General features: G+C 41.3%; 1 pseudogene; it reads left to right on the top strand.

Annotated features, from left to right (window-relative positions):
- The window catches only part of LOC140188904 (solute carrier family 22 member 6-A-like), a 53562-nt pseudogene that overhangs the window by 21074 nt on the left and 10046 nt on the right, over positions 1–22442 (top strand).

Here is a 22442-nt window from a genome sequence, read left to right as displayed (position 1 = left end):
AAATTACAGTATTGCTTTGCACTGCTGTAACGATATGTTATAATTATGTGTTTTTTGTTAGTTTTTCAGTCTTGGTTTGTCCTGTGTTTCTGTGATATCATACAGGAGGAATATTGTATCATTTCTTAATGCATGCATTACTAAATGACAATAAAAGAGGTCCTCATAATCTAAAAAAAATTTAATCTAAAAATTCAGTCGCTCCTTGTAGTGCCCTCTGGTCTATCAACCGGTACAGAGGGAAGGTTTGGATTCTGGCCAAACACCAATTGCTACAGCCATGTACATTGTGCTTGGTATTCTTCACCATAAGGGCCCAGTCAAGCGCTGTGTTCCAATCACAGCCATTGCTTTTGTTTACCTTCAGCGTTATTTCGGTAAGTGTTTGATTGTGTTGCTCCAGAAGTCCATTACTCCAAGGACTGTATACCATTGTTGTCTTTGTTTCAATGTTAAAGTTCTCTGCCGTATCTCTGAATTCATCATTATAAAATTCACCACCGTTATCATTGAATGCTTTCCGAGGTGGGCCATGCACACTTATCCAGGAATGGATGAAGTTTTTTACTATCTCTGGGGGTCTCTTTGTATTTACGATGCTACCAGCACTGAAACGTGTGAATTCATCAATGATGTGGAGATACCACACCCCTTGCTCCAGTTCATGTAGGTCTACTGCTACTGTTCCATTGTATTCAGATGCTAGTGGCAGACCAACCGTAGGCTTGGGGTTTCCAAACCTTTGGCATGTCTCACAGCTGTCAACTATCTGCTTTAGAATGGAAAAATAATCGGCATCTTTGTTTCCTGAACCTCTGAGCAGTCCCTGAAGTCTATCAGTCAAAGCATGTCCAAACTGCTTGTGAAGTTTGAGCAACACCTTGCATTTCTCATCTGGGGTCATGTTCTCTGTGACAATTAGTACCTCATTCGCATATTGATTCTCAGTAATGTCTTTATCGGGAATGTGCACACAGTAGCGTCCACAGCTGGGGAGCTCAAACAGCTGTTGAAACAGCTTTGCTTGGTCATTCTCCATATCCAATAGTGCTCCTGCTTTCTTTAGGGAAGTTTTACTCGAGTAATGGAATGTTCACTGGTACCACCTCTGCTTCAATGTAACATTTTGCCTGCCCTATTTTTACAGGAATTTTTGCTCTTTTTGTAGAAAGTACAATCTTTCCATCTCCAAATTTGAATGCTTTGTAACTGGGTGTATCTGTGTTCACCAATTTATGCACTTCATTCTGATTAGTTTACCTACATAGCTCTCGAGCCATTTTTCTCCACACACTGTGCATGTCCATGCTGTATCAGTAACAACAGATCGTAATAACGCTATCATCCAAATTTCTGCCTCAGATGTCGCTGCATGTGTAAGTGATTCCTTCACAAATGGGATATGACACTCTTCTTCATTTTCAGATTTGTTAGTTTCTTCAGTTCACCTAATTTGTTTGGTTCTGTAAGGACAGTAGATAAGTACAACTACTAGGACTTGACGTTTCAATCCCTATGGTAAGTCGACACGCTCGATGTTGGCAGTGGGCTTGCTTGGAGTGGTGACAAGGAGGGAGGGTAGGTACTTCATCAGGGTCATCAGGTGGGCACCCTCCTTCTTTGACGTTTCGTTGATAAGCCCACAATGTCTCCAGAGGGCTCAACGGTGCTACCTGGCGTCCCAGATACACCCCTCTCAGTTCTATACCCTCCTGTCGTCATCTTGCAGCCCAGTTGTTGTCTTTCCTTTTAATCCAAATCCAATTGTTGCGTTCTTCTGCTGCATCTGACAAGGACTTGATTGCTTGTTGGAGGAAGTGACCCCTCACCCCCAACTTCTTCAATAGACTGGTCGTAGATGTAGCCACGAGTCCCCTGCATCCCACTTCTACAGGGAAAATCTTGGTCTTCCAGCCATTCTGGGCAGTTTCAGTTGCCAGTTCAGAGTACTTGGTCTTTTTCCTCTCATAAGCTTCTTCAACACCATCTTCCCATGGTACTGTCAATTCCACAACATATGCCAGCTTGGCTGTTGTGGACCATAGGACCATGTCTGGCTGGAGTGTTGTAGCCATAATGTCTGGGGGAAACACAAGCTTTTTTTCCAAGTCCACATCTAGTTTCTTATTCAGTGGTAAATGCTTTGACATACCGCACATTTTGATCTCCTACTGTACTTGTTTATTGGATTTGTACCAGGTAATGGTGCCCTTGTCTGGCCCCTCTGGGATCTATGCTTGCTATACTCATGCTTCGGCTCAGTGAAGTACGCAGTTTCCTGACTCAAACTAATTCCAACTGTTATCTCAGTGGCCTTTTTTCCAAAAAACCCTCTTCAGTGCCAATTTCATATATACAAATCACAAACCAGTGAAAATCTGCAGGCGCTGGAAATCCAAGCCACACACACAGAACACTGGAGGAACTCAGCAGGCCAGACAGAGTCTATGGAAAAAAATACATTCGACGTTTCAGCCTGAAACTGTACTTTTTTTCCATGGATGCTGCCTGGCCTGCTAAGTTCCTCCAGCATTTTGTGTGTGTTGCTCATATACAAAAATATAAATTCTGTACATGCAGTTAACTCTAGCTGTCTGTCCTTTATGTCTGAACACTCAGTATCCAACTCTTTTAATGGGTCAGAAAGCTCCATTTTGTATTTACGCATGCAACTGTACTTTTGTTCAAAATCAGTAATATAATCAGCCAAATTTCTAGAACTGTCTCTGGAAATTTTGTCAAAGTCTGAATATGCCTTATAAATCCAATCCTTTTCTTCCTTCAGAAAAAAAGGAATCACATGCATTTATTTGCATAGTCATGCCGTCAAGTCTTCCACCGAAATTCCCATGCAGGTCTCTCTCGCTGTTCCCGAAAGCGACAGCTCTACTGCACGGGCCTGCTTCTCCTTCTCGAGCTCCGTATCACGAGTCCACATTTCAATTTCATTTTTTCCAGCTTTCGTTTGGCTTGCTGTCATCGAAAGTCGCCAGGATCCTATAATTGGAACCATCCTCTGCTACCACTGATGACACCTCAACCACAAAGACGAGTTTTATTTGTTTAAATAACTTTACTTGCTGCGCTCACGTTCAGGACACAAGGGCTGCCATTTTCTTACTCACAATCCCCTTCCAGCCCTCACACACATGGCCATGACAGGAAAAAGGAGCAGCCCAATTAACTGCTGCAATGAACCATGAGCTGAACAAGCACTACGCTTGACAGCAGCAGTGACCCCGGTTGAATTTCCTGCCGCTGTCTGTAAGGGCTTTGTGCGTTCTCTCCGGGATCATGTAGGGTTTCTTTGGGCACTCTGGTTTCCTCTCACATTCCAAGGATGTAGCATAAGACCCAATCATTCGGAAGGAGGGAGGAGAAGATGGTAGCGCCACGCAGCGCACGCGGCCGTTCCAAATGAATATTGATATGTGTAACTAGGGGTGCCGTGCACAATCTGGATTTGATGGGGACGGCCATGAGAAGCGCAGAGGAACACCTGGAATAACTTCTGAAATGCCTGCTTCACTGCTGCTGCTACTGTGCGATCGAGAATCTCCGGAGATGAAGGCCCCAAATCCTCGGCTTTGCGTATCGCCTGTTGCTGGGACCGGGGTCGAAACACTCGGCAGAGATTGTGCTTGGTGTCAAAGAGGTGGTCGGAGGCTCGGAGTTTTCGGATGGACTTGGAATCGGACTGTGGTCGGATGCTTCCGGGATGCTGGGGACTTCCAGTAGAGCTCATGGAGTGAAGTCGTGTTCTTGACTCGCTCCATTACCTCTGAGTTTTTCTTCTTATGATCAGCTATATTTTAATTAACCATTAAGGCATCGACTTTTACAATATTTTGAAATAAATTGGGCTCTTTGATAATCGGATGCTTTTAAGGTCTGCTATGTCTAAGAATGGAAAAAATGGGAAGGACGGCAAACCTCCGGTTAGACCGAAAGGTACCGATTTTCCTCCGACTGAACCACCGGTGACTTTGAAAGCTATATCGGATCTAATTCAAAGGGAAATTTCAACCTCTATTATGGAGCTGATTCGTGCGGAAATTTCAATTAATTTCCAGAAAATTGCCAATTCAATCTATAAGATACAAACATCTATTACGGAACATCAGTCGGCTGTATCTGATCTTCAAAAATCCATGCAACAAAATGAACTTAAGATGGAGAAAATCGAAGAAACAATTAATGTAATGAAGAAGAAACTTGACTTTCTGACCTTTAAAAACTCTGACTTAGAATCCAGAATGCGACGGCAGAATCTTCGAATGATTGGGGTGCGTGAAGCTGTGGAATCTGATAACCCTATGAAGTATTTTTCTCAACTTTTAAAAGATGCATTTCCTACTGTATTTCCTGACCAACCACCGTTATTGGACCGTGTTCACAGAGTTCCATCATACTCGTCTAAGTCAGATAAACCTCGACATGTCATCTTACGTTTTCATTACTTTCAAGACAAGGAGAAACTGTTTCGTTTCGTTCGATCTAAAGGTTACATTGATTTTTTTGGATCTTAAGTTCCGATTCGTGGAGGATTTCAGTAAACCAATTCGGGATCAACGGATTCGTTAAAGATCTGTGATGTCGGAACTCTACAAGATGGATTTAAAACCAGCGCTGCTTTACCCAGCACGTCTAAGGATTCGTACGTTGGATGGAGCCCTCCGTTTTTTTGAATCTCCATCGGATGCCCAGAGTTATCTGGATCAATTTTCACCTTCAACATCTTAATTGTAATTTTTAACTATCTCCGTTTGATCGGAGGTTGTGAATTTGTCGGCCTTAATTTTTTTTTGCCTTATATGGGCAGAGAAGTTTATTTTTGATTAATTAATATGGTTGCTAAACTTTCTTTCTATCTGCATCATTCCTTTCTTTTTCCCAGGGGATTCTGGGTGGTTATTCCTTCACCGTCATTCTACGTATTTCCTTTGAGGCCTTAAATTTTGTAGTTTTTAAATCTACTTCTTTTTGTAGGTTTTCATAACTAGTTTATGTTAATAATTTCATTTCTTTTTTTGTTTATTCATAGGCTCTGGGGTTTGTTGTGGTTTTTTTATATTTTCTGGCTTTTTCTCTGTTATATTAAGTGTTTGTTTTAGTTGATTTACTTTTTTATTCTTTTACTGTTTTATAACTAGCTGATCTTTTTTATATTTACACTTTTTTTTAGGGAGCGTATACCGGAAGTCATGGGGGTAGTTTTAGTGCTTGCTTCTTTCTGGCTGGTCTGTGTTAGATTTCGCCTTGAGGTCATGGGGTGGGGGGTGGTGGGAGGGGCTTCACGTTTTAGTTTTTTTCTTCTTGGGCTATGTACACTATTGAAGTATTGGTTGCGTTCTCCTTCCTGGCATCTCTTATTTGTTCTGTTCCCTTTCCGGGTTCGTGGGTCGAGCCTATCGTCAATCCTCCTTGTTGCGGGTTGACTTTAGGGTTTATGGAGTCTATTATTAATTTTGTCTCCTGGAATACTAATGGTCTTAACCATCCTATTAAAAGGAAAAAAGTTTTTAAAGTGTTCCGGAGACTTAAAGCACAAATTTCATTTTTACAAGAGACCCATGTGCGGAGGGGGGACAGACTACGTTTTTTTAAATTCTGGAAGGAACAACAATTTCATTCGAACTCCAACGCTAAGATTCGAGGCGGCTCTATTTTTATAGACTCCTCAGTTACTTTTATACAACATGATATTATCTCTGATCCGAATGGTAGATTTCTACTGGTTAGTGGTCTACTATTTAATAAAAAGGTAGTTTTGGTTAATGTTTATGCTCCCAATATGGACTGTCCGGAATTTTATAAATCATTGTTCAATCAGTTCCCAAATTTGAATGAGTTTTCATTGATCTGGGGCAGAGATCTTAATACCTGTTTGTCTCCAGCTTTGGACCGTTCGGCTCCTCTACGGACCTTACCTAATAAATCTGTAACTTTGATTAATTCATTCCTCTCTGATTCTGGGTCGACGGACATTTGGCATTTTTTGCATCTTCAGGAAAAAGATTTTTCTTTTTTTTCACATGTGCACCATTCCTATTCAAGAATTGATTATTTCTTTATTGACTCTCATCTTATTTCTTCAGTGATTAAATGTGATTATGACTCTATAACCATTTCGGATCATGTTCCACTTAAGCTTTCTATTAAAATTCAGGCCAATACACAAAATAATAGACAATGGCGTTTTAATTCGCTGTTGCTTCAGGACTCGGACTTTGTTAACTTTATGAATGAACAGATTGATCTTTTTTTTACAATCAACTGTACAGAAGATATTTCTGTGAACATTCTTTGGGATACTTTTAAAGCTTATATTCGTGGTCAGATTATCTCGTATTCTGCTGCTTTGAGGAAGAAGCTGAAGTAGGAGGAGTTGGTAATTGTGGACAAGATTAGGGAAATTGCTAAGAAATATGTTACAGCTCCCTCTGAGGAGTTATATAAACAAAGAACTGAACTTCAAATGGAACACAGTTTATTACTTTCGTCCTCGATTGTAAACCAATTAAAGAAAACAAGAAGTGAATTTTATGTACACAGTGACAAAATTGGCAAACCGTTGGCTAACCAATTAAAGTCTAATTATGCTAAATCTCAAATTAATCAGATTTATAATCAAAATGACCAACTGATACTTGATCATGCGGGGATTAATCAAACCTTCTTTGATTTTTATTCTTCTTTATATCAATCAGAGTCTCCTCGAGACTCTAAATATATGAATGATTTTTTAGATAACCTAGACTTCCCTGAGATTTCACAGGATATGTCTTTTATGCTAGATACTCCCATTACCACTGATGAGATTAAGAATGTTAGTTCCTCTATGAACTTGGGGAAAGCTCCTGGCCCTGATGGGTTTACCGTAGAATTTTATAAATGTTTTGCACCTTCATTAATCCCTTGGTTCTGTAGGGTTTTCGAGGCTTCATTAAAACTTGGTAAACTTCCCGAATCTTTCAACAGAGCGTCAATCTCTCTAATATTAAAGAAGGATAAAGATCCTGCTCAATGTGCATCTTATAGACCAATATCTTTATTAAATGTTTATTCTAAAGTTTTTTCTAAGTTATTAGCAAACAGATTAGAAAAAGTACTTCCTTTTATTATTTCGGAAGACCAAACGGGTTTTATTAAAGGTCGTTACTCTTTTTATAACATTCGCACACTGTTAAATATTGTTTATACCCCCTCACAAAATGTTCCTGAGTGTGTTATCTCTCTGGAGGCTGAGAAAGCTTTTGATAGAGTAGAATGGCCTTACTTATTTAAGGTGCTTGAAATGTTTAATTTTAGCTTGAAATTTATATCCTGGATCAAACTGTTATATCATTCTCCTGTGGCCTCGGTCCGTACTAACTCTCTAAGCTCACCCTTTTTCCCTCTTTTTCGAGGTACTCGACAAGGTTGTCCTCTTAGTCCTTTATTATTTGATATTGCATTAGAACCTCTTGCAATTGCCATTCGAGAATCTCCAAATATTACTGGGATAACTCGGGGCTTAAAGTCCCATAAAATATCACTCTATGCTGATGACTTACTTTTATATATTTCTAATCCTCAAAAATCCATCCCTGCTGTTTTAGAGTTATTAGCACAATTTGGTCTTTTTTCAGGTTATAAATTAAATCTTAGTAAGAGTGAACTTTTCCCGATTAATAAACAACTTCCCTTATATCATAACTTTCCATTTACATTGATTAATAATTATTTTTCATATCTTGGTATTAAAATTACTTGTAAATACAAAGATTTATTTAAGATTAACTTTTTACCCTTAATTGACTATATTATTCAACTTTCATCTAAATGGTTCCCTTTATATTTAACTTTGATTGGTCATATTAATGCAGTTAAAATGTTTTTTCTGCCAAAATTTCTATATATATTTCAGGCATTACCGATTTTTGTTCCAAAATCTTTTTTTGATAAAGTTGACTCAAAAATTTCTTCATTTATTTGGCAAAATAAAAACCCGAGACTGGGTAAAATACATTTACAGAAAGCTAAGAGAGATGGAGGTTTAGCATTACCTAACTTTAGATTCTATTATTGGGCAATTAATATTCGACATATGAAATTTTGGTTACTTGACCAGGATATACTAACCATTCCTAAAAGGGTAGCATTGGAATTACAATCTGTTCAGGGTTATACACTTGGCTCTATTTTAGGTTCCTCTCTTCCTTTTGATTTGAAACGCCTCAAACAGGTAGCTAACCTGGTAGTTAAATATACCTTACGTATTTGGTTTCAATTCAGAAAATTTTTTGATCTTAACCAATTTGGGCTAGCGGTTCCTATTTTAGGTAACATATTTTTTCCTCCCTCTTTTACGGATCGTGCTTTTCAAATTTGGAAGACTAAGGGTATTTCACGGTTTTTGGATTTATTTTTAGATGGTTCCCTTATGTCTTTTGAACAATTATCTAATAAATATAATTTATCAAGAATACATTTTTTTAGATAGCTACAAGTTAGAAATTTCCTAAGTACTATACTTTCTTCTTTTCCGATGCTTCCTCCTACATACATTTTAGATACTATAATTAACCTTAATCCATGTCAGAAAGGTGCATCGGCTATGATTTATAATATTATTATGAAACTTAGGAAAGCTCCATTTGATAAGATTAGGGTAGATTGGGAACAGGAATTGGGGTCTATCATTTCCGTGGATGACTGGGGGCAGATTTTACAATTAGTCAATACTTCCTCTATCTGTGCTAAACATTCCCTAATTCAATTTAAAGTTGTTCATAGAGCACATATGTCCAAAGATAAATTAGCTCGCTTTTATTCTCATATTAATCCTTTTTGTGATAGATGTCCGGGGCAGATAGCCTCTTTAACTCATATGTTTTGGTCTTGTCCTACTCTGGAAACTTTTTGGAGAGACATTTTTAATATTATCTCAAAGGTATTGAATATAGATATCTCTCCTCACCCTATTACTGCTATCTTTGGACTACCTAAAATTTCCAGTAATCTTTCTCCTTCAGCCCGTAGAATGATTGCATTTCTTACTTTAATGGCGAAAAGATGTATCTTACAACATTGGAAAGAGCTTAATGCTCCAACCACCTTTTTTGGTTTTCTCAGATGATATTATGCTTGAATTTGGAGAAAATTAGAAGCAATCTTTATGATTCCTCACTTAAATTTGAGCAGATCTGGAGATCTTTTATTCAATATTTTCAATTAATGTAATTTTTTTTCTTCTCTTTTTTGCTCCATATTTATATACCCTTGTTTTTTTTTACTGTTTTTAATGAGGTCGGGTTTGAGGACGTGATTTTAAGTTCTTTAACTCTACTTGGTTCCAAGTTAGCCCATTGCTTTGCTTTGCTTTTAGTTAGTTGCATGGTGGGTTTTTTTTTGGGGGGGGGGTTCCTTTTCTCTATTGATATATATACATATATAATTAGTATACTATTATGTTACCTTAGTATGTTATGTTTAAATTACATTGTTTGTATCACTTTTTTTTTCTGTATTAATATCTCCTGTAATTTTATTATATTCTAATAGTGTATTAGTGCCTATATGGCTTACCTTTTTGTATAATTATTCAATAAAAAGATTTTAAAAAAAAGAGAAAGAAAGAAAGGATGCTTCCGGGATGCTGCATCGGCAAGTTGGCGGCGGTGGAGGTTCACCGTCTGCGTGAGATGATGGGACTTTCAAGTGACTTTGAGACTTTTACCGTGCCGTGGTCTGTTCCTATCAAATTATGGTATTGCTTTGCACTGTTGTAACTATATGTTATAATTATGTGGTTTTTGTTAGTTTTTAAGTCAGTTTGTCATGTGTTTTCGTGATACCATTCTGGAAAAACATTTTTATCATTTCTTAATGTATGCATTACTAAACGACAATAAAAGGGGACTGCGTGTCCTCATAATCATAATATAATAACCATCGAGTCTGCCCGGCATTCTACTGTGGCTGATTTATCATTCCTCCAATAGGTTAAGGTCAGTAAGTCGTGGACATGCTAAGTTGGCACCAGAAGCATGGCGATACTTGCAGGCTGTCCCTGGTACATCCCCAGACGGTGCAGCCTATTAACGCAAATCATTGCATCACATTACAAAATATTACATCAATGATGTAATGTTGAGACTATATAAATCACTGGTGAGGCCTCACTTGGAGTATTGTGTGCAGTTTTCGGCCTCTTATCTGAGAAAGGATGTGCTGAAACTGGAGAGGGTTCAAAGGATATTCACAAAAATGGTTTCAGGATTGAATGGCGTGTCATATGAAAAGCGTATGATGGCTCTGGGCCTGTATTTGCTGGAATTCAGAAGGATAAGGGGTGACCTCATGGAGTAGATGTAGAGAGGACATTTCCTATGGTGGGAGAGTCCAAGACCAGAAGACACAGCGTCAGAATGGAGAGGCATCCTTTTAGAACTGCAAAGAGGAGGAATTTCTTTAACTGGAGAGTGGTGAATCTGTGCAATTCATTGCCCCAGCTGTGGAGGCCAAGTCTTTATGTATATTTAAGGCAGAGGTTGATAGAATCTTGACTGGTCAGGGCATGAAGAGATGCACGGAGAAGGTAGGAGATCGGGGCTGAGAGGAAAGTTGGATCAGGTCGATGGGACTAGGCAGAATACTAACTTGGCAGGGACTAGAAGGGATGAAGGGCCTGTTTCTGTGCTGTTGTGTTCCATGAACATCCGGTTGAAAGTTCAATGCCGGAGTTCTTTGGGAGTTCTGATTGCTGTTTCTTTTCTCCTGCAGTCATTGAATGGATCCCAAAGTGGATCAGCAAATTGGTTATCACGGCCATGAATTACACGTATTCGCTGGGCTCGATAGTACTGGCCAGCATGGCCTTCTGGATCCAAGATTGGCGCTGGCTTCAGTTGGCCGTTTCCATCCCGTTCGTTGTCACCTTCCTCTACTCATGGTAACAGACCTCCTCTCCCAGACACCGCGCAGTTCGATCCTGGCTTCGGCCACTCGCTTGTTCATTATCTTCTGTGTCGTATGACGTGGGCAATCGTGGTCTCGCCCTGATTGTTCTTTGCAACTTTTTTCCTACAGAAATGCTTTGTCATTGACCTCTTCTGGGCAGTGTCTTTACAAGATGGCTGACCCCAGCCATTATCAATACTCTTCAGATGCTGTCTGCCTGTTGTGTGGTCGCATTACCAGGACGTGTGAAATGCACCGGCTGCTCATACGACCATCCACCACCTGCTGCCATACCTTCCCATGACCCTGACTGCTGGGGGGAGGGAGGGGGGCTAAGCAGGTGCTACACCTTGCCCAAGAGTGACCTGCAGGCTAGCGGAGGGAAGAAGAGCCTTACACGTCCTTTGGTAGAGACATATCTCCACTCCGCCACCCACTCAGACATCAGAAATTCATAAGCGCATAAAACACTGGAGCAGAATCAGGCCACTCAGCCCATCGAGCTTGCTTTGCCATTCCATCATGACTGATTTATTATCCCTTTCAACCTCAATCTTTTCTCTATAAGTTTTGACGTCCCTGCTAACCAAGGACCTATCAACCTCTGCTTTAAATATACCCAATGAGTTGGCCTCCACAGCCATCTGTGGCAATGAATTCCACAGATTAGACTGATTTGTCACATGTACATCGAAACTTTTTCCAGCTCAATACCACCTTTCCACATAGGAAAGGTGACCAGAACTGAACATCATACTCAGAATGTGGCCTTGCCAACTGTAAGGGTCACTAGCAAACTCAGGTGCCGGAATCACAGGAACTTCCGCAATTCAAACAGAACTAAAGATTTATTACAGAAATTAACAAGATCATCAGGCAAACCATACAGAATCCTGACAAAGTGAAATTACTTACGTTACACAGAAGACTTTCACTAGACAAGGAAGCACAATGACCCAGTAAAGAGGGGTTGGAATAACCTCCGGAAATACACCCTGGAGCACATAGGAGCTCAGGACCATACAGTAGCTGTCCAGATGAAACAATAGTCTCCAAAGACGACAGCTACAAAACAAAACCCTGAAAATACTGCACTAGTTAAATGATCCCAAAGTGAATAAAAGTGACAAATACAAAGAAGTTCAACAAATGAGACAATTGCAAAATTAATTGAAAACCCAGAGCTAGCCCAAAGATAAACAATTAGACAGAAAAGGTAAACAGTACAAGGAACACTGCACATCCACGGGACACTGAGAAAATACAGTCCACACACTAACTTAAAAACTTATCTTTCTTTTTTAAAAACGACTCCTGGTTGTGACACCAAAGTCTTGTACAACTGCAATGTAATGCCCCAACAGCTGGATTGCTAATGAAGGCCAGCATGCTAAACGGCTTCTTCACCACCCTGTCTACATGTGACACCACTTTCAGAGGACCATTTGCCTGTCCTCCATGTCACCCTGTTCTACAACAGTCCCCAGGACTCTGCAGTTCACTGTGAAAGTCTGACCCTGATTTGACGTCCCAAAATGCAACACCTCACACTTACCTGAATTGCAGGTGAGTTCTAACCAAGAACTGCAACATAATGTCACAACTCCTGCACTGACTGCCTTGACTGATGAAGGTAAGTGTGCCAAAAACCTTATTCACCACTCTGTCTACCACGCTCAGGGAACCATGTACCTGTTTCGCTACATCCCTCAGTTGTACACTAATGACTCCACTTTAAGGAAACCATGTTCTTGTATCCCCATGGCCCAACATCACCATGTAGGATATCAAGAGCCCTGCACACTGACTCCTTTACTCAATTGAGAAATCACCCTCAGGTGAAGAAGATAACCCTCAGTTCCTGGTTGAAAATCTACCCTCTGGGTGAAGGAATTACCCCTAGGCGGTATTTCATTGGAAAATGGGGAGCAACTTACTTCACCCAGAGGGTGGAACAAACTTGCAGGGGAAGTGGTTGGGCCAGGTACATTAACAACGTTTAAAAAACATTTGGACAGGTACATTCATGCTCTTTTCTCACTGCTACCACCAGGAAGGAGGTACAGGGGCCTTCAGTACGACACCACCAGGTTCAGAAACAGTTACTACCCCTCAACCATCAGGGATAACATTACTCAGTTTCACTTGCCCCATCGCCGAACTGTTCCCACAAACTACGGACAACCCATGGACTTGCTTTTAAAGACTCTACAACTCATGATCTTGAGATTTGTTGCGTATATATTTATCATTTCTTTTATCTCAGGTTTGCACTTGCAGGATTTGTTGTCCTTTGCACGCTGGCTGTTTGAACATCCTGTTGGGTGCAGTCTTTAATTGTGTTTCTTTGCACTTCATGTGAATGCCTGCAAGAAAATGAATTGCTGAGTTGTATATGGTGACGTCTATGTACCTTGATAATAAATTTACTTTGAACAATTTTGAACTTTCACATGGACAGTAAAGGTTTAGATTAGTGGAATGTGTGACAAATCAGACCAGCTTGGATGGAAATCTTGGGTTGGCAAGGTTGGCTGGGCCAAAAGGCCTGTTTCCATGCTGTGTAATACCTCGGGATGCCCCAGTAGCGTAGCAGGTGGTGCAATGCCTTCCAGCTCCAAAAATCAGGGTTTGATACCCCGCTGCCTGTAAGGAGTTTGTACATTCTCCCTGTGACTGTGTGGGTTTCCTCCAGGTGCTCCGGTTTCTTCCCACAGTCCAAAGTCATTTGGGTCAGGGTCAGTAAGTTCTGGAGACGCTGTGTTGGCGCCAGAGGCATGGCGACACTTGCAGGCTGCCCCCAGCACATCCTCGGACTGTGCTGGTCATTCAAGCATTTAACTGTATATTGTGATGTTTTGTTGTACATAGAGCAGCACAGGAACAGGCCCTTTGGCCTACAATATACAGTCAAATAAATTAATAATTGACTGTCAATTAAATTAATAATCAAATGGCCAACAGAACTAATTCCTTCTGCCTACACAATGTCCACATCCTTCCATTTTCCTCACAATTGTCTCTTAAAAGTCTCTAATGTTCCTGCCTCTACCACCAACCCAGGCAGCACATTCCTGGCACCCACCATTCTCTGTGTAAAACACTTGCCTTTGAAATTACCCCCTCTCACCTTAACTGCATGCTCTCTGGTATTAGACATTTCAACCCTGGGAAAAATATACTATCCGTCTACTCTATCTATGCCTCTCAAAATCTTATAAACTTCTGTCAGATTTTCCCTCAGCCTCCAGAGAAAACAGCCTCCCTTTATAGCACATGCTCTCTAATCCAGGCAGCATCCTGGTGAACCTTATTGAATTGAATTGACTTGACTTTATCAATTACATCCTTTATATAAGTGAGAAGTAAAAATCTCTTTGTAGCGTCATCTGCACCCTGTTCTTGATAATTTTCGATCCCCAGTTCAATGAGAGAGAAATTTTGATTCTTCACCATTGTTTATTTTAAAGTTTACACGAAGGAACAGATACTACACAAAAAAAGAACAGCGATATAAAGCAGATGAGACACACGACAAAAGTGTTAATAAGGATGGCACTTTTGAAACATCGATGACCTCTATAGTTCAGATAACAGAAATTCCTTCGATAAGAAAACCCAATCAAAAGGCTACACAGTTATAACACATAGGTAATGTGCTAACACTTAGCCCACTAAAAACGAAAAGGAGGCAAACCATTCTGTAACTGTTATACTGCGTTCTCACCGGCAGATGGGAAAGAATCACCACATACATGAGTTTGTTAAAGATACAGATCATTAAAAATACAAATCATGTCAGCAAGAAAGAAAGTACGATTAAAACTACAATTTTAGCCTTGCATTAATTCAACTAAAAAGTATTTTTTAAATAAACAACCAATTCCAACAATGCTTCCTGTAGTGGGGCGACCAGAACCGAAGACTGTGACTGATAAAGCTAATCTCATCTCAGTGAATGGATCTGGATCTGAATCTGAATCGATGAATTATCGTGCTTCTCCCTGCAGGTGGATCCCCGAGTCTGCTCGATGGCTTCTCATGAACAACAAGACCAACACTGCCATCAAACAGCTGCGGAAAGTGGCAAAACTAAACGGCAAGGAGGCAGAAGGGGAAAAGATCACCGCCGAGGTAGGTGCACCCGTAGACGTGATCTGCCATGTCTGAGTAGCCCTATTTAGGATCCACTCTGCTCACCTTGAACTGGGAGGGGGCTAGAAAAGGTGCCCTAAAAGTAGTCTGCTTCACCCCATCCTGTCTGAAAAGCCGCATCCAGAGGGATCACCATCATGCGGTCGAAAAACATCGAGAAGTGAAACTATGAAATTTGGAACCTGAAATATACGACCTCTGATGGATAACCCAAACGCAGACCAACCAGAGAGGAGAACTGCCTTTGATGCCCAGGAGCTCCAAAAATTCAATTTTGACATTGTTGCTCTGAGTGAGACCCACAGAGCTGGAGAAGGGCAACTAAAGGAAGAGCAAGGTCAATACACCTTTTTCTGGAAAAGACTTGATCCTTTACAACGAGGATCCATGGAATAGGTTTTGCCATCCGAAACAGAAGCTGACACTGGGAATCAACGAGCGTTTCATGACTCTGCGAATCCAGCTCGTCAAGAACCAACACGTCACCATCATCAGCGCCTATGCTCTAACTCTGGACGCTGAAGATGAAGTAAAGGCGAACTTCTACGCCCAGCTTGATGACGTCCTTTCCTCTGTTCCCAACAACGACAAGGTCATTCTCTTGGGAGACTTCAAAGCTAGAGTCGGGAAAGATCATAGGTCTGGATTAGAATAATAAGCAAGGAAGGAGTTGGCAACGTCAACACCAATGGAACCAAATGTGCTGAACACAACCTGGTGATTGCAAACGCCCTATTTCACCAGAAAAACAGACACAAGATCTCCTGGCAGCATCCATGCTCCAAACACTGGCACCTCACTGACTACCTCATCATACAATCTCGGGAGCAACAAGAGCTGTTACTGGTGCTGATGAGTGCTGGACAGACCATCGACTCATCTTGTCCGCCATGAGAATGAAGTTTCAGCCAAAAAGGAAACACCAAAATCAGAACACTATTAAGAAATTAAACATTGACATCCTTCAAGACATCAACCATCTACAGAAGTTCCAACAAAATCTTCAAGAACAGCTGCCTCAACAAATCCCACCATCTGTAGAAGAACACTGGAATCAATTAAAGAACACTTTCGTCACCCCCTGCAAAGAAACAATTGGGTTTAAGACGAGAAAACATCAGGATTGGTTTGATGACAATGACAAACTACTCTAATAACTCATCAACGAAAAGAGAAAAGCTTTCATCACCTTACAAAATGACTAACAATCAGCTACCAAGAGGAAACACTATCAGGAATGCAAGGCTGCAGTCCAGAAGAGCACACAAAACCTGGAAAACCAGTGGTGGAGGAAGAAAGCTCAGGAAATCCAACAACCAGCAGACGCCAACGACACTCGAGGCTTTTTCAACACAACTAAAGCTATTTTTGGCCCATCCACTCACGGTCAAGCCCCTCTCTAAAGCAAAGATGGTTCAACCAACCTGAAGAGCAATGCTGACATCAATTCTAGATGGAGGGAGCATTTTGAAGACCTTCTAAATCAAACAGTCTCATTTGACAGGAATGTGATTAACGACATTCCAAAACAGCCTATTGACGACTCCCCAAGCAAAATACTAATACTTGAAGGAGTCAAGGAAGCCATCAAAACCTTGAAAAACAACAATGCCGTTGGACTCAATGGAATACCAGCCGAGGTCTACAAAATTGGGAATAATCTGCTTCATTATCAACTGCATCAACTTCTCATCAAGATCTGGATAAATGAAGACGTACCAGAAAACCTTAGAGACTCAGCAATCGTTACCATCTACAAAAGGAAAGGTGATCGATCCGAATGCAGAAACTATCGTGGAATTTCCCTGTTAGCAACAGCAGGAAAGATCCTCACCCACGTCATGAACAACCGGCCCAAGCTTTTAGCCGAGAAGATCCTTCCGGAGACACAAGCCGGTTTTAGGCCATCACATGGAGCAATCGACATTATCTTCACAATGCGACAACTACAAGAAAAATGTCGTGAACAACTTCAACCTTTGTACATGGCATTCACTGACCTCACCAAAGCCTTTGACTTGGTATCAAGGGAACTCCTATGGGATGTCCTATCCACCTATGGATGCCCTGAAAAGTACATTCGAATCCTGAGACTCCTCCACGATGGCATGCTTGCCACAGTCATGGTCAGCAACAGTAACTGTGAGCCTTTTCAAGTTAGATCAGGAACAAAACAAGGATGTGTGACTGCCCCAACTTTGTTCACCACCTTCATTGCAACAATCATCCACATCATCAAGGACGACCTACCCCCAGGAACCAAAATTGTCTACAGAACAGATGGCAGACTTTTCAATCTTGCCCATCTCAAGTCCAAAAACAAGACATCCACGAGTTCCCTCATTGAGTGCCAATACACAGATGACAACAGTGTTGCAGCTCTTTCAGAAACCCATCTACAACAGATTCTGACTGCCTTCAACCGTGCATACACAAAACTTGGACTTACCATCAATTCCAAGAAGACTCAGATCATCTATCAACCGTCACCAACTGAGACAAAATGGATAGAACCATCAATTCAACTTGGCAAAACAACCCTGGAAAACGTGGACCACTTTCCGTATCTTGGAAGTCACCTCTCCTCCAATGTCGACCTTAAAGACAAGATCCAACATTGTCTTAAATGCATTGGAACAGCTTTTGGACGTCTCCAAACAAGAGTCTTTAATGATCGTGACATCCCAACAGACACCAAAATGTTAGTGTACAAAGCAATGGTGATCCCAACGCTCCTGTATGCATCAGGAACCTGGACAACATACCGACGATATTTGAAGGCACTTGAAAAGTTCCATCAACGCTGTCTTCGAAACATCTTAAATATCTGCTGGGAAGATAGAAGAACCAACGTCAGTGTGCTAAATGAAGCAAAAACAACAAGCATTGAAGCCTACATCATCAAGAATCAACTAAGATGGAGCAGTCATGTTGTTCGGATGAAAGACAAACGTCTGCTGGAACAAATCTTCTACTCCCAGCTTAAAGAAGGCAAATGTAAGAGAGGCGGACAACAGAAGAGATTCAAAGACATCTTAAAAGCCAACATGAAGAAATGTAACATCAACATCAACAATTAGGAAACCAATGCCAAGGACAGAAAACTCTGGCAAGCCATCATCCGAGAAGGAACAGCCACTTTCGAAGCCAACAGATGTGCATAATTAGAAGAAAAGAGAAGAAAATGGAAAGACAGGCAGCAACAGCCAAAGCCCGATCTGCCATCTGGAACTACCTGTCCTAAATGCAGAAGAACTTTCAAAGCCAAGATTGGACTCATAAGCCACTTGAGAGCCCATAAATAGATCAATGGAATGAAGACCATCATCCTTGACCTCGAGAGATAGCCACGATGACATCATCATCTGGTTTGGACGTGCCACTGCAGAGAGTTGTAAACTCAACCAACTCCATCATGGACATCTCCACCATCGAAGACATCTCCAAAATCAAAGTCTCAAAAAAGGTGGCATTCATCATTAAGGATGCCCATCCCCCAATAATTAACTTCTTCTCAAGGAGGAGGGACAGGAGTTTGAAAACAAACACTCAAATGTAAGTCCCTCTAGCCTCCATGTGATTTAGCTCACTGGCTATGTTATCACAGATGATATAAGGAACTTGGGTGGCGGGGTGGAGATATATCTTCACCAAAGGAGGTGTAAGGTGTTCCTTCCCTCCGCTAGCCTACAAGTCACTCTTGGGCAAGATGCAGCATCTGCTTAGCCCCTCAATCAGGGTCATGTGAAGCCATGGGAGCAGGTGGTAGATGGTCGTATGAGCAGCTGGTGCATATCAGAAGTCAGGCAATGGCCTGGGTCATCCGTCTTGTAAAGATACTGCCCAGAAGAAGGCAATGGCAAACCATTTCTGTAAAAAATAACCACTGAGAACAATTATGGCCATGGAAAGACCATGATCGCCACATCATGCAACACGGCATATAATGGAGAAAGGGCTAGCTTTGTAAAACTCGAGCCTGGCATTTTCAGTTAACACTAGTTTACCCTTGATATGTTTGAGTTTCCCAATGCCATCTTTGAACACTGCCGTGATATCATCCAGTACCATCCTTAATTCACTTTCTGTTGATTCTATTTCAGAGGATGTGGTATGCAAACGGTGGATGGATCCCCAATCAAGTTGTAGTTGTCTTAGTCAATCATGTCCCCACATGACGACCCTCCTGTTTTTACCACCTACAAGCCCAATATGGCCTGTTGGTTGTTGTATTTCACTGTGATGAATGTCATTCCTACAGGAGTTATCTTTTCTCCAGTATAAGTTCTTAGTCAGATATCTGCAGGTTTCAAATCAGTATCTTTGAAAAGCCATTCAACCTCGTTTTTGTGGAATGACTGAAACAGCTAAGCCAGTGTCCAATTCCATTTGAAATAATTTGACGTTTACTTCTGGTGTAAGCCATATCGTGTGTCCATTGTTAGTTTTCACATGTAAATCTCAAGGCTACCCAATCTTGTGTCACTCAGAATCAGGTTTATTATCACCGGCATGTGTCATGAAAGTTGTTAACTTAGCAGCAGCAGTTCAATGCAATACATAATCTCATCATTATCAGATTTTTCATCATCAGCATGACTCGACTTTTTATCTGTTTCTCTTCTCTTGGCTGACCAACATGCTCTTTGCATATGTCCTAGTTTGTTGCATTTTCTGCAAGCCTCGCCTTTAAACCTGCATTGGTCTGGTGTATGTGAGCCCCTACCACAACGGTAACACAATCCGTTCGACCAGGCAAATTTCTGTTCCAACTCAATTTCATTTCTGTCCACTGTTTCCATTGATACAGCAATTTCAACTGTGAGTTCTGCTTCAGTTAGGAGCCATTTTTGAATGCTTTCTTGTAAGATTCCACAGACTAAACAATCTCTTAGTACATTATGAAGTCCATCACTGAACTGACTGCTCAATCAATTCAGTCACATACACTGAAATGGACTCTCCTTCCTTTTGATTCCACTTATGAAACCTAAAGTGTTCTGCAATCAACAATGGTTTTAGTTCTAAATGTTCCTGCATTTCTTTCACGATATCGTCAAAGCACATTTTGTCTGATTTGGTTGCAGCAGTTTAAACTTCTAAACAAACTGTATGCTCTTCCACTCACTTACTCAGCAACACTGATTCATTGGCTATTTCATTTGCTTCAAAATACTGTTCAATTTGCTCAGAATACAATAACCAATTATCTTTTGTAACAACCAACAAATACCCTGAACATGATATGAAGAGTCCTTGAAAGTGAGTCCACAGGTTGTAGGAACAGTTCAGTATTGGGGTGAATGAAGTAATCCATGTTGGTTCAGAAGCCTGATGATCGAGGGGTGATAACTGTTCCTGAACCTGGTGGTGTGGGCCCTGAGGCTCCTGATCGCAACACCATGAACAGAGCACGGCCTGGTTGGTGGGAGTCCCTGATGATGGATGCTGCTTTCCTGAGACAGTGCCCTGTGTAGATGTGCTCAGTGGTGGGAAGGGCTTTACCCATAATGGATAAAACTAATCTTTCGACACTGTAACTGAATATTCACCTGAAATTCTTACTCTTCACAGACATCCACGAAACAAGAAACTCCACAGAATGAATGATAGAAACATCAGAACCCAACTGCCCCCACCTCCCCCCTCCTATGCACAAGCAGTGGCAGAAGCATTGACCCTCCCTACCCTCTTCCCCACACCACCTGCAACAACAAAAGCATCACCTCCCCCCCACATTGCAAGCAATAGCAAAAGCCTCCCCCAAGGAGATCTCAATCAAGAGCCCATCATGAACTACAGTTCATAGTCCAACACTTCGGTATCTCGGTAATGTACAAGTGATATTTAAAGCTAATCTTAAATCTTAAAATCTCCAGGTGTTGACTGTCTACTCCCCAACCAACACCCTCCCTGCCCACAGAGGCTGCCCTGAACTGCTGCATTACATAGAAACATAAAAACAAAGAAATCTAGAGCACATTACAGGCCCCTCAGCCCACAATGTGGTGCTGACCACGTAACCTACTCTAGAAATTGCCTAGAATTTCTCGACCGCACAGCTCTCTATTTTTCTAAGCTCTATGTACCTAAGAGTCTCTTAAAAGACCCTATTGCATCCACCTCTACCACTGCTAGCAGTACATTCCATGCACCCACCACTCCCTGTGTGAGAAATTTACCCCTGACATCCCCCTTGCACCTACTCCAAGCACCTTAAAACCTTAAATGCAGGAGATCCTCCTGCACTTTGATTTTTGCTCCTGGGTGTTATTAGGAACATGTCAGTAAAAGGCCTGTGAAGCTCAGATGTATGAATTCACTGTAACTTGCAGCTTCTCCTATCAACTATGGAAGAAGACCTGTCAAACAGCAAAGGTTCCTACAGCATGCTTGATCTGTTCCGGACTCCTGGAATGCGCAAGATATCCTGCTGTACCATGTTTGTCTGGTAAGCTGCGAGTTACTGAAACTTCATGAAGTGTCCAGTTTTCTGCCACGTTCCAAAGATGTACAGGTTAGGGCTAGTGAGTTGCAGGCGTGCTATATTGATGCCGGGAGCACAGTGACACTTGCGGGCTGCCCCCAGCATGTTACGCCAGTCGCTGCATTTCGCTCAGTGGTATACTTTGATGTTTCCATATGCATGTGAATCAGAGTCAGGTTTAACATCACCGGCATATTCCGTGACATTCGTTGTCTTTGAGGCAGCAGCACAATGCAATGAATCATAATAGAGAAAAAAAGGTGAATTACTATTAAGAATATATATATATTAGTTAAGTTAAATAAGTAATGCAGGAATAGAAATAACAAAGTAGTGAGGTAGTGTTCATGGGTTCAATGTCTATTCAGAAATTTGATGGCAGAGGTGTTCTTGAATCACTGAGTGTGTGTCTTCAGGCTCCTGTACCTCCTCCCTGATGGTAGCAATGAGAAGAGGGCATATCCTGGGTGATGGGGTCCTTAATGATGGCCATCATTGAGGCATTGCTCCTTGAAGAAGTCTTGGATATTACGGAGGCTGCTGCCCATCATGGGGCTGAGTTTACAACTCTCTGCAGCATACTTCAATCCTTTGCGGTAGTTCCCAGAGGGTGATACATCCAGTTAGGACGCTGTCCAAGATACATCTCTAAAAATTTGTCAGTGTCTTTGTGTATGGTTGAATGGTAACACCAGCAACAAACATTTTGCTTCCTGAATACTTCCGGGTGTACCTTATTGATTATGGGCTGCTGATAATGAAAATCGCCATGAAAGTTCCCTATCACACACCATTTTTTAAAAATCGCCTACATTGGTTATTTGAATTCACAATTCAAGTCAGAATAACCATGCCA

Source organism: Mobula birostris, chromosome 28, assembly GCF_030028105.1.
Source record: "Mobula birostris isolate sMobBir1 chromosome 28, sMobBir1.hap1, whole genome shotgun sequence".
Lineage (NCBI taxonomy): Eukaryota > Metazoa > Chordata > Chondrichthyes > Myliobatiformes > Myliobatidae > Mobula > Mobula birostris.
Note: the sequence above shows the minus strand (reverse complement) of the source record. Positions and strands in the feature narration are given on the sequence as shown.